A 14,174-nucleotide genomic window follows, 5' to 3' on the forward strand; every position below is an offset into this window, starting at 1 on the left:
ATTCTCCCCGCCTTCTCCTAGATCCCTTGAAGGATGACAGCTAAGGAGGGGGCAGGGAAGGAGGGCAGCGTCCAGAACCCCCCTGAGCATATGCAAGGGGGGCGATTCGAATCGTTGACCCCTCTGGTGTGTGTAATACCATGTGCACTCACTCCCCTTTGCTTGAGTCCGTATCACGTGACTTGCTTGGAATCGAACTGACTTCTCTTCTCCTCACTTCGGAAGGACAACTGAAAGGCCACAGTGTGGAAAACATGACGTTTTAACCTCTCGAATTGCTGAGAGGAGTGACTCTGGATCTGGTGTGGAAAAATATCACGCTTTGCATTGCTAGAACAGGAATGACTGTGGATCTGAGCTGCAACCACCCCCCCCCCCCATGTGGTCAAGGGATTATGGGATAGGTGGCTGGGGGTTGCTGGGGCCAGGATTGGGATGCAGGAGCAGTCAGGGGATGATGGGATAGGTGGCTGGGGGTCCCTGGGGACAGGATCAGGATGCAGGAGCAGCAGGGATGATGGGTTAGGTGGCAGAGGGGGCGAGATGGGGATGCAGGAGCAGTCAGAGGATGATGGGTTAGGTGTCAGGGTGAAGGAGAGGAGCAGATGGGGGTCTAGGAGAAGGCAGGGGATGATGGGATTGGTGGCAGGGTGAAGGAGGGGAGCAGATTGGGGTCTAGGAGGACACAGGGAATGCAGGGGATGATGGGATCGGCTGGTTGGCAGAGAGGAGGAGATGGCATGAAGGAGGAGGAGGGGGATGACGGAGCAGGATGCAGGGGCCGAGGGGGGTGGCATCGGAGTGCTTTTCCACACCAGACCAAATTGCAGTGCAATCAAAGGCAGCCAGGAAGCTAATTCTCTGGAGTCACTTTTTTTCCATTTAAACCAAAATGAGGGGTGACTTCAGAAACGCTGCTGAAGCAATTCGCAAGGGGCTCCCATAGAAATCAATGGTATCTGATAAAACAGTCCCTTTATGAGGTGAAACCGCATCATTGGAAGTGTAATCACTTCGGAAGTGAGCTGGAACTCACCCAAACCAAAAGCTCCGTGTGATATACTCCTCTGATTCTATGAGTCTATGGCACCATCCAAGAAGGCACAGCTGCAAGTAACACTTCTGGAACTCTACTTATTCAAATGGGAATGGAATATGGGTGCTACCTCATAGCCCGAAAAGGACTACTGCGATAGTAAGAGAATTCACATTTGCAAAAGCACCACCAGGATGCTAGCCCTTGGCCGAACAATAGCTATTGCAATTACAACTTGCACAGAAGGTGACAAAGATGGGAAGCCCACTTTGCAAAGCAGCTGGGATGGGGTAGGAAAGGAAGGGACAGAGCATGTGTGGAGCAGCAGCAAGAAGTGTGTGTGTGTGTGTGTGTGTGTGTGTGTGTGTGTGTTCCAAGGCTTTTTAACAAAAAAGAAAGAAAGAAAAGAAAAGAAAAGGAGGGGCAGGGAGAAAGAGAGAAATCCAGTGCAGGAGCTTTTCAATTAACAAAGTAGGATTGGTTTACCTGATAAAACGCTCCCCGTGTGAGTGTAATTGCATATTTATGCCCCACAGAGATTTTTTAATTTCTGTTCGGTTTGTTTGCCTTGAAAGTATTTGTCACTGGAAAAGGTTCTTGATGTGTAATTTTTAAGGCGGCGTTAGCCGACTGTGCGGCTTGTTTTCATTTTAGATTTGTTTCACTGCAGACGGGTTTTTGGAGATGATGCCTTTTTGCAGTCCTGGATATACAATATAATCTTTCTCAAGAAGAGAGGCAACATTTCAAAAAGCGAGCAGAGAGAAAAGCGTATTTGAATGGATCCCGTCAAGGACCTGTTGTTCGGGTTTTCTCTGTCTGTAATTTTTTTGTTATTAATATTGTTTTCCTCTTGTGGCTTGGAACAACTTTTATTTCCTTTCCAATATTTTATGCTTTTGTCGCTTGCCAAAGAGAGTCATCTCCCTGTATCATTAATAAAACAACTCAAAGTAACATGTCCTTTTGCTTATTGTTAGCACAGAGCTCATGGAGTGCAGAAGCAAAGAGAACACAGTTTTGTTTTGTCTTTTAATTGTGGAGACTGCCTTTCCTCTTTCTTCCTTCCCCCAGAAGGCTCTAGGATAAATACATCATGTTCCAGGCATTTGGGTAGAAAGGAAAGCAAGTTAAAAACCCTACCACTGCCACCACTTCATTATTTTTTAATAGGGATCGAAGTGTCCACAGGAAGCAGCTAAGATCCAACATCAGGAATACACAGTGCAAATCCTTGCATTTGGAATTACATGTTAATTGTGCTACATAACCCTTGTGTTGAATGTTAGTGTTGCACAACTGAATGCACACCCAAATGGGCAACCCATTGCACAAACTGATATGTACATGCACGTGCACCACATCCACAGCACATGTGGTTTGCCAATGACCAGGACATCCAAGGATGGCAATGTTCCTTCTTTTTCTTTTTCCATTGTGAATAGGATGTTTGGGTGGATGTTGTTCCAGTAATTCAAAAACATGGTCAGATCTTCTTAATGGCTCCAGATGGTAAAAGTGTCCTTAAAAGTCCTGGTCATCCACAAACCAAATCAATGTTTGGGCCACACAGTGTAGAGAAAACCTACACACATGGACAGATACCTACACAAGAACTCCAACCATCACCCAAGACATAAAGAAGCACAATTAAAACACTGGTAGACTGGGCAAAAACGACCTGTGTACTACACTTCCTGGAAGATTAATTGAAGCACCTAAACAGGGCTCTTCAGGCTTATGGTTACTCCAGCTGAGACATCAGAAGGACTGCCAGACCCAGAGAAACCCAGAGGAGTGACGGCAAGCAACCACCCAAAGGGAAGGTATTTTTACCATACATCGAAGGAGTCACAGACAGATTAGGGAAACTGGTGAGGAAACACAACCTCCAGACAATCTATAAACTGACCAAGAAAATCCAGCAAATGCTGAGCTCAGCGAAGGACAAGACAGACCCACTCATGGACACAGGAATTTACCGCATACCGTGCAGCTGCGGACAAGTGTACATAGGGACCACCAAACGCAGTATCCAAACATGAATCAAGGAACAAGAGAAACACTGCAGACTGGGTCAGCCAGAAAAATCAGCAGTAGCAGAACGTGTAATAAACCATCCTGCGCATAAAATGCTGCTTGAAAACACTGAAATTCTGGACCATGCCAACAACTATCAGGCCAGAATGCACAAGGAAGCCATTAAAATCCATAAACACCTGGACAATTTCAACAGAAAAGAAGAAACAAAGGCGTAGTACAGACCACTGAAAAACGCAGTACAGACCACCTGTTTTTCCTTTGCAGGGAAGCTGCAGCTGCCAAGCCACACGGCTTCCCTGCGGAGGAAAAAGAATCCGCAAAAAGCAGGTTCTTTTACCCCCCCCCCGTGCCAGTTATGTCGTGAGTACGCCAGTGGTACACTCATGACATAACTGGCGAGGTGCGGTGTGTGGACACTATGCATCCGTTGTGCCATAATGGCAACGCCCGTGTAGATGGGGTGCCGCCATTATCACGCCGCCAATACGTGCTAGGGTTAGGGACCATGCGGTTGCCACACAGTCCTGTAACCCTAGCACAGCGCGAGCACGGTGCTTTAGTGCTGTGTGTACTGCACCAAAGTTTGGCTACCAGTCCTGAAAAACACCAAAATCAAGATGCAGCAAGTGCAAATGAAAACCCAGGGTGATGGGAGTTTCCCAGCAAACAATGGATCATTAATTAAATAGACACCCTGAGGCCTTGCCATTCAACAACAGAAGAATACACAGATTAACATGTAAATTGCTTCCTCTAAACCAACTTTATATATACCCCACTCTCTTCCATGCCAGCATTCTCTGAAGATGCCAACCACAGCAACTGGAGAAACATCAGGAATAAACTCTTTCAGGACACGGCTTCAAAAACCCACAAAAACTATGTTCTGTTTATGTGGTTTTTTTAAACTTTTGTATGTTTAATATAATTTTATACTGTTTTAACAAAAATTGTTTTAAATGTTTTAAAGTTCTTATTGTAAGGTTTTTAACTGACTTTATCTGTGAGCCACCTTGTGTCTCATTTGAAGAGAAAGACAGCATATAAATACAGTAAATAAATACAATATTTTAAATATTTCAGAAATACTGTTCAGCCCCTTGGAGAATTCCTTTGAACTACTGACTGAAACTCAGAGTAGATTCATTGTCCCAAGTGATATGGAATCCACTGGCTGAAGCCACCATGGCATAGTAGTTTGAATGTTGGACCATGACTCTGGAGACCAGGGTTCAATTCCCAGCTCGGCTATGAAACCCACTGGATAACCTTGAGAAAGTCACATGCTCTCAGCCTCAGAAGAAGGCAATGGCAAACCTCCTCTGAACAAACCTTGCCAAGAAAACTCCATGAAAAGTTTGGCACCATAAGTCAGAAATGACTTGCAGACACACAACAATAACAAAAATCATGGCCAGGATCCTGTTGGTGTTTCATGTACATCCAAATTCCTTTGTGGAAACACTGGTAAATGTTTTAAGTTCCCCTATAGAAGCACATGGATACTTCCATAAAGAAACTGGACTAAAGCAAAGCTGGAGACTTAAATCCTGTTGCTAGTCCTGTCTAGAGTAGACCCATTGAATCAGTGGACTCTACCTATATGTTGATACACCATTCAACAATTGATTCAAGGGGTTACTGAAGTTGGGACTTCAGTAAACAATAGGGTTCCAGGCAGAATCACAGATTATATTGGAAGAAGTGATGGTCCTCTAGATATTCTGTTCAGGATATTCAAGGTTAAACATCAATGCTGGCAATGAATTGTTGCAAGATGGTTATAATGTTTACAAGACCATTTGCCTAAAGAGTTATGAGCTCTCTAAAGTGCTACAAACATCACGGAGGCAAAACCAATGAATTATGTTTGCTTCTGTTCCAGTTCAGCTACCTCTGGTTAGCTGAAGAATCAATGAAATCAAGTTTAAAGGGGAAGACAAGGACAAGACTTAGCAAATGATTACAGAACTGTGATTGTAATGCCTTATATATTTCAACTGATTTAATGAAGCTAGGCAAACCAAGAAATACCAGCTGTAGGAGGTTCAAAATGAATCCCTATTATCTGTGTAGCCCAGAAGTGCAGTATCTTCTCCATTGTACCTTCACTGTATACAACATGGTCCTCAGCACCTGGGCTGAAGCCATCTTCTGCTTTCCTAGGCCTCAGAGAACCTGTTAATTCAGTTCTTTGATGCTCTGGTGTGGGAGTAAGAAGATAATACAGTCATATTTTCATATACACAGTCTTCAACCATCCATGCCATGGCTTGAAAATATTTAAAAAAATACAAATTGCAAAACAAAAACCGCCCACAAACCTTGAAATTGCTATTTTATACAAGGGACTCCATTTTACTACATTCAATGGGACTTGAGCATCTATGCATTTTGTTACCCATAGGGAGTCCAATCCTGGAAGCTAACCCCAGTGGATACCAAAGGTCCACTGGAGATGGCTGGTAGAGGAGCCCTGATGGCACAGTGTTTAAATGCCAGTATTGTGGCCACAACATTGTGAGTGAGAACCTGCAGGTCTCCAGGTTGACTCAGCCTTCCATCCTTTTGTAGGTCGGTAAAATAAGTACACAGTTTGTTGGGAGCAATCGGCTAACACATTGTAAACTGCTTAGAGAGTTCTTAGTTCACTATGAAGTAGGATAGAAATGTAAACTGCTGTTGCGGGTGGTGGTGGTGGGTGACAAATGAATGGATCTTAGAGCAAATATAGCCTGAACTCTCACTAGGAGCAAAGATTCCAGTGCTATAGCTTTGTTAGCCTGGAATATCAATATGCAAAGGGATCTTGTAGCACCTTTGAGATGGACCATGGAAAAGATGTTGTAGCATAATCTTTCATAGACTTAGGGCCTCGACAAACTGCCCCAAAAGGGTGGGCTGGAGCCACCCAAACTGCGCAGCATCCCTCCGAAGTAAAAAGAACCTGCTGAAAGCAGGTTCTTTTTACAGTGCGGTCTGGACACCATGAGTGTGCCATTGGCGCACTGTCATGCATCCATTATGTAAGCATGGTGCAGCGATATCTGGACACTGCACCGCACTTACATCATCATGGTGGCCCCCCTGTGGATGGGAGGCCACCATGATGGCACCATCCTTACAGACTATGATTCTGGAGCGTGCAGTAGCTGCATGCTCCCGAACCCTAATTTTGTTCCGAGGACAGCGCTTTCCACCCATCTGTCCCGGGCTTTGGTCTCTCCACAGTGGGGAGAAAACTGTAACAATAATTTATCCTCACTTGCAAAAATGAAATGTAATGTCCATTGACAGAGTCTTCATCTCCAGTTCAGTTTCACAACAGTTACCAAAATGCTAAACAGAACAAGCAAGGCTTATAGCCTGAAGTAATCCATAGGTGAGATATCAAACAATCATGGACAGCTATGAGGAAAAGATAACACACAATATTCAGCACAGAGCCTTTTCCATTCTCTTCCCCTGCCTTCTGAATTTGAAATCCACAAACATGTAAGTATATAAAACTAGCATGGTGGCATTTGAAGAGAGGAGGGATGGGAAAGAAGCATTGCAATCTCTCAAAGTTCCTGGTGCAGGTTTAGCTTGTTACTTAACATTTACCTACAATCAGACTCTATAGAACTTTGAGCAGACTTCTATATTTGTTAGTGCAAGGATATTACAGAACCTCTGCACCAATACCAAACTGTTAGGCTGTGTAATGATACAATGACTTATAAAACTGAAGCCGGGGGGGGGGGGGGGGGACAAATTTGGCTTATCCTTAAATGAGATTATATACTGTGGATGATTCCTCCTTCTTCAATCCTTGGTACTCCCACAAACACAAAAGGTCTAAAAGTGGAGACTAGGCACCCCAATATCTTCCTTCACAGCAACAATCAAAGCTTGGAATTAAAGTATAACAGGTAATATAGTTGTGTACTTTGTTCCAACGTATGGAAACTCTAAGGTCATCCTATCATGAAGTTTTCTTGGCAAGAGTTCATCAGAGGGGAGTTATCATTAACTTCCTCTGACACTGTAATTTGACTAGAGTCATTCATAGCCAAGAGGGGATTTGAACCATTAAACACATTAGGGGTTATTTCTGTAGACATTCAGACAAGATGTTTTCAAGCTTTACTCCATTTTCCTATCAAACCTAAGGTTCCCCATTTCCCAAAGTTTTATGAAAAGGAACAAGCAATTTAGCAAGTAATAGTTTATTTTATTTGTATTCTAACTTTTTCCCAGTATGGAGCCCAATGTGACTCACGGTGTAGATTAAAACAAAATGCAGCTTAAAAATAATGGTCGGAATCCTGTTGAGCAATTGCGAATACATAACAGTTATGCATTTGCAACTGCTGCATATTCACAATCCTTATGCAGCCCTAGTTCAGAGACACAGAGACTGTACAAGTCCCCTAAATCTCACTTAATGGTAAGATTGATGCCATTCCCCTGTTGATCCGGAAGCAGTTGCATGGTGTTCCCATTCATCTCTCATGTAAAGGATCTCCAGCAAAAGGTGAGTTTGCAAGAGGGGTTCTTTTTCTGCCTGACACACTAGCGATCATAAAATCCTACAATGCTAGAGTTGGAAGAGACCCCAAAGGTCCAACCCCATGCCATGCAGGAACACACAATCCAAGTGCTCCTGACAGATGGCCATCCAGCCTCTGTTTAAAGACTCAAAGAAGGAGACTCCACCACACCCCTAGGCAGCTTTTACCATTAGGAAGTTCATCCTGATGTTTAAATGGAATCGCTTTTCTTGTAGCTTGATGTTTTTAATTTGTTGCCTCTTTTGTATTAATATGTATTATTTTATTATTTTGTAGAATGTACGCAATAGGCAGGCTTTTTTTTATCTATTTTATATATTATAAACTGCTTCTCAGTCAACAGGGGAATGGACCCTATCATGGGGAGGGGTGTGTGTGGCATGTTTCTTCAAAGGGAGTTTGCCATTGCTGTTCTCTGAGGCTGAGAGAGCATGACTACACTACACCACACTGGTTCAGTAAAACAGGTGTAAAATGGTTGGAAAAAAGGAGGACCCCATGGCAGATGGATTGATTCAGTTCAAGAAGCCACTATTGCCTTGAGTCTGCAAGACCTGAATAGGGCTGTTGCTGATTGGACCTCTTAGTTGTTGTTATTTGGTGTCAAGTTGCTTACAATGTATGGCAACTTTACATAGAAGGTCTCTTCTGCCTAAAATTGCCGTCTTGACACCAAATAGCAACAACAAAGAAGCAGTCTTCCCATAAAGATGTCTCATCTCGGAGATTGTCTTGTAAATGGATGCGCATTGGGCAAACGGTTGTTGTGCACAAGCTTTCTTTATTTACCCGATCCATTTCTCCAATGCAACTTTTCACAAACCTGCTTGCGCACTGCAAAACCATACAACAAGGCTGGAAACAATTGGTGGCTGTGGAATAAATACCTTTTTACAGTCTATCAAGGTCAACCTTTTTGCTTGATGTACTTAACTAACCATGTAAAATATTACATCAGCAAGCCTACAGGGCACTTAGAGATAGATTCCCATTTGCATAATGTCCTCTGTTCAGTGCTCTGTGGTCCTTAAGGGTGTTTAGAATAACGGGTTTGCAAGAACATACTTAATCCAATCTCATTTTAGCTTTTTGCTCTTTTAAGATTTCAAAAATTAATAAATCCCCCAGATATTCCAAATTACCATGCGCTTTTATAAGCATAACTTTGTAACTTTAACCCATTTATGAACATACCCTCCAGCCATATGTACTAATGAATAAGAAATAACATTAGAAGTTTAAAAGATGGCTCTCTTTATGAAGTAATGTAGGAAAATCCTGTTAGCTGGATCAAGTACAAAAGTGTGATTTCTTAAAAATAGAAAATCCTTTGCAAAATTACTTGTAATTACAATAACCAAAGGATAAAAAGTAAGAATAGTTGATGTATTGTCATTATTTTATTCAGTTTGTGGGGTATTTTGATGTCTATAGGATGAAATACGTCACTAAAACCTGAGATAATTGATAATCGCAAGAGCAGCTGGCCACAGTGCCTGAAGTGGAAAGATTGAAATAGCTCCCCTTTTTCTAACACTTAATACAGACCCCACTTCATGGGGAAGGTCTCCTGCTCTTTTTCAATAAGTTTATTGTTGTTGTGTACCTTCAAGCTTTTTCCAACTTAAGGCGACCCTAAGGCAACCTATTATAGGGTTTTCTTGGCAAGATTTATTCCTCAGTGGAGGACAAGGAGTTCAAAGGAGGACAAGGCACTGCAGAATGGAAGACATTCAAGAAAAATGTGAGACCTTACCAAATAAAAGCTACAAACACTCATATAAATGATAATTCATGCTTCTTATTCATGTTCAAAATGGACGACATTTTGACATTCCTCCTGGACAGAAGGTTGAAATGTAGAACATGTCCTGGAAAAGGAGGACATCTGGTCACCCTGCTCAAGATGGAACCTCTCTTTGTTCTCAGGCCTACAGAACCATCCACTTTTCATCTTTATTCTTTATCAAATATAGGTCTAATCTGCACTGCAGAAATAATGCAGCTTCACACCGCTTTTACTGCCATGGCTCTATCCTATGGAATCCTGGGATTTGTGGTTTGTTGTGGCCCCAGAGCTCTCTGACTGAGAAGGCTAAATATCTCACGAAACTACAAATCCCAGAATTCCATAGCATTGAGCCATGACAGTTAAAAGGGTGTCAAACGGCATTATTTCTGCAAAGCAGATTAGATTGGTTGAAATGGTTTACTGTCTTTGAGATACTAGAGGCCTAAATCCTAAAAATCTGAATAATCCCACAAGGGTTCTTGATGTGTAGTTGTCTTTTTTAAAAAAAAAAATGCCACAGACTGGCCTGATATGCCCAATTAAATTAAATTATTGAATAAAAACATAGATAAATACCATTGATTCACTAAGTCTGGCCAGTTAGCAGGATTTATGCCATAGACACCGAAGGAAAGGTGAATTGCATTCGGGTGGCACAAGATGCTGATTCTCATCTGTACTAATGATAAACATGTACTAATACTTTAATGATCCTGGATAGGTTCTGACAATGATACTACAGATTACGGAGACCACATTGATCCTATGGCCATCTTGCTATGCTGATCTTACAAAGATCCCTCTTCAGCTGCTACATTTATTGTTGTACTGTGCCTTCAAGTTGACTGAGACTGATGAAGACTCTATCCTAAAGGTTTCTTGGCAAGATTTATTCAGAGGAGGTTTGCCGTTCTTTTCTTCTTAAGCTGAGAGAGTGGCACTTGCCCAACATCACCACTGAGTTGGGATACAAGCACTAGGCCCCATTCCCACTGGGCAAAAAAAGCGGCTTATATTACCGCGATTCTGACTCGGATTTTTTTTTCCGAGTCGTATTCAAATCTGCTCCCTCATTCCCATTACAAAAGGGGTCAAACGGACGTGGTTTTTTTTTACCCATGTTCTCGTTCCCATTGAAATTTTCTCGGTTGTAATTTGAAGCGGACTTTTTTGCTCCCCGTTCCCATTGCCCTTCTGGAACCTCTTTTTTTAAAAAGCAGCTGTCAATCAAGCACCTAAGCGCTCGACGTCACAGCCAATCAATCGCTTAGGCGCTTTTCCCCTTTGGGAAAGAGAGAAGGAGCCTCTATTCCCCCCATGTCCCTTTGCCTCCCTGGCTCTCCTATGTTTTCCCAGACTCCCTCTGGGAAAGGGAAAAGGGAGCCTCTATTCCCCCAAGTTCCTTTGCCTCCCCCATTGCTCCCTGGGCTGTTTGGGGGGCGATTGAGCAGGCACCAGGGGAAAGGCTATGCGAACAGGAGAAAATGGCACTAGCAATGCAGGAAAGAGAACAAGTGGGTGACATCCCCAGGCCAGCCCCTTGAGCACTGCTTCTCCCATCCCCAAGTTCCCGAATCAGACACCCTTGTCGTTCCCATTCATTTGCCCCAAATCGGACTCAGGAGGCACAGAAAAAACTCTAAAATTTGCACCCTTTTTAAACCGGTTTATCCACCACTGATTCGGGTTTTCCAAGGAAAAATCGAATACATGGGGATCAGATCCGAATTCCAATGGGAACGAAATCGGTGCAATGAGGATCGAATGCGCACTCAAATGGGAACGATGCACCCATAATTCGATTCTTGATCCGTGTTATAAGACAGTGAGAATGGGGCCCTATAGTCTCCTGGAGACCTAGTCAAATCACTACACCACGCTTTAATCAGCTAAAAATAAGGTGTGTCTCTTTTTACAGAGAAAAATCCTCCAGTTGGAAATGTGCTCTCCCTGATGCCTTTCTTACACCATTTTAGCAATCCAAAGCCCTTGGATGGGGAAACAAGAAGTGGTGTACCTAGGATATTTGACACCTGGTGTAGATCATTCTTAAACATCCCCCCGTCTCTCTTCAAAAGCTTTTCCTGGGTCTGTCAGAGCTGCTGGCCAGGTGGAAAAAGGAGGCTATTCTCTTTGCCACTTGAATGGGCCAGCCCAGTCCCACCAGTGGCCACAGGTGGGGATGGGATGCTCCTGTCACCCCAGAGCCTTTCCAGATCTGGCAGCCCTGGGAAAGTGAGATGATTCTCTGCCATCCTATTGAGCCACTGGATCTGCAAGGCTTTCCAGTCCCACCAGTGGCCACTGGTGGGGGTGGGCTGCTCCTGCCACCCTACAGCCTTTCCAGGTCTGGTGGAACTGCTGGCTAGATGGCCAAAGGAGAGCATTCACTTTCCCACCAGGCATCCAACCCTTCCTATCAATGTACTGGGTGCCATCCTCCTCTGAGGTGTCACCCAGTGTGGTCTGCATCCCCCACCCCCATGTAGTGATGCCCCTGGAAACAGGTGTTGTCAATTTCCCAACAGCATTGAGAACCTAGATAGCAGACTGAACAGATGCTCAAGTTACCTGGTCATCATCATCATCATCATCATCATCATCATCATCATATTTATTTATACCATGCCTCTCCAGTGAGATCGAAGCTGCTTACAACAGTATGAAAAAGCATTAAAATACAATAAAATACAATATCCCATAAACCCACCCACCCACCATAGCCAATAAATCAAAACAACAAACAACAACAATAAAACAATACAGTTAAGATTATTAAAATGGGCAAGACAAGGTAATCAGTGGGAGGCGACTGAGATGCTAATCTCAGGCCTGTCGGAAGAGATCTGTTTTGACCGCCTTTTTAAAGCTGTCAAGATTAGTAATATAGTGAGTCTCCTCTGCCAGGCCATTCCATAACTTGGGAGCGGTAGAGGAGAAGGTCCTCTGGGTAACGGCAACCACCTTAGTTTTTTCTGGCTACAGTAGATTTTTCCAGAGGATCTAAATGTGAGGGGCGGATTGTATGGCGGATTGTATGATCATTCCCACAACTGTGATATATGCTCTGTTTCTCTATAAGTTTTAGTCATTCTTTCTAAATGTTCATTCTTACATTTTAAGTGTTTTTGCTGCTATCAAGTCCACACCAATTTACAGTGATCCTATGAATGAGAAAGCTCCAAGTCACCCTCTCATCTACAGCCCTGCTCAAGTCTTGCAGGCTCAGAGCTGTGACTTCCTTGACTGAGTTCATCCATCCATTTCATTTGCATCAGAATGTGCAAATCTGTATCCTTAAAACAAAGATACATGCCTATTCTTCCTCCTCCTCCTCCTTCCTCTTCTGTAATGCATCAACAGTCATCTAGCTACACACATAGAATAGGATTTTGTCTCTCTATCCTCCTCTTTCTCCTAACTTTTATCTGAATCTATGCACTGTGCCCCTTACCTGGTGGAACCTGTTCTATTTGCATTTGGTTTCCCAGTGTACAACCCCCTCCCCCCCAACACACACAATTCTGCTAGCACACTCTTTGGCCACAACATACACAATCCTGTATGCAACACAGTGCAGCAGTTCAGCATGTGGAACTGTGCTACTGCCATAAACCAACAATAGCACCCCCATGGCTGTTCCATGCCTAGTGAACTGTGGAAGGAGATCAGAGAAGCAACTATCGCAGTACCCAGAGACAAAATCACCTGCAGAGATCCACTAGGCTCCTCTGAAGGTGTCAGTGGCGGAATCATTTCCAGTGATGTCGTTAAGTCTTTTACTCCAAGTCTCAAGTCAACTCTGAAGTCTCTACCTTCATGTCTCAAGTCGAGTTTCACATCCTTGTAAGATACTGGCGAGTCAAGTCTCTAGTTAAGACACAAATCTGGGAGCCAGCTTCAACAGAAAAAAAGAAGGTGGTGTTGGGATGCGTGCAACAGTTGAGTTTCAATAACTAAAAAATCAAGGGATGCACAAAATTAGCTTTAAAAATTAAATTATCGTAGGCAAGTTCAACAAGGCCTTGTTTAAACAAAGCTGTAGTGTTAATCTAATTAAATCAAAGGCAGAATATACAGGAGGAGGAGGAAGAGGAGGAGGGGAGGGAGGGAGAGAGAGATGTCTGGAATACTGCTGTCCTACCATGATATTCCTATGTAGAGGAGCCAACAAAATGATCAGTGTGCATTGGGACTCATGCACAATGGAATCAATGCATAACAAGTCAGTTGCATTGTGCATTAGTCCCGTTGTGCATCAGGATACCAGCTAGGGGCTCCTGATATATGTTGGGACTCTCTTGCCAGTATCACATTACACAACTTCACAACTCATTAACAGGGTTTCTTAGTGCCTCTGCTACATAGCTAAGTATAGATTGCGTACACATAAAGTTACGTAACATATACCATGATTGAGGATTTGGCTTAATAGTAATATGGACTGCCAATGAATAACAGGTACTCTAGGCTCTATTTCAGAGGAAAGAACTCTGACCTCTCGGTATCCTCTGGGGATTTTCCAGGACCCCTGAGGATATTAAAATTTGTGGATTATCAAATACCATTATATGCAATGACAGAGTAAAATGATGTCCCTTAAATAAAATAGCAAACTCAAAATCAAGATTTGCTTTTTAGACTTTTTGGTGGGGTGTATATTTTCAAGCCATGATTGGATATGGAGGGCCGACTTTAATAATAATAATAATAATAATAATAATAATAATAATAATAATAATAATAA

The sequence above is a fragment of the Sceloporus undulatus genome, chromosome 1 (genome assembly GCF_019175285.1).
Source record: "Sceloporus undulatus isolate JIND9_A2432 ecotype Alabama chromosome 1, SceUnd_v1.1, whole genome shotgun sequence".
NCBI classification, from domain to species: Eukaryota; Metazoa; Chordata; class Lepidosauria; order Squamata; family Phrynosomatidae; genus Sceloporus; species Sceloporus undulatus.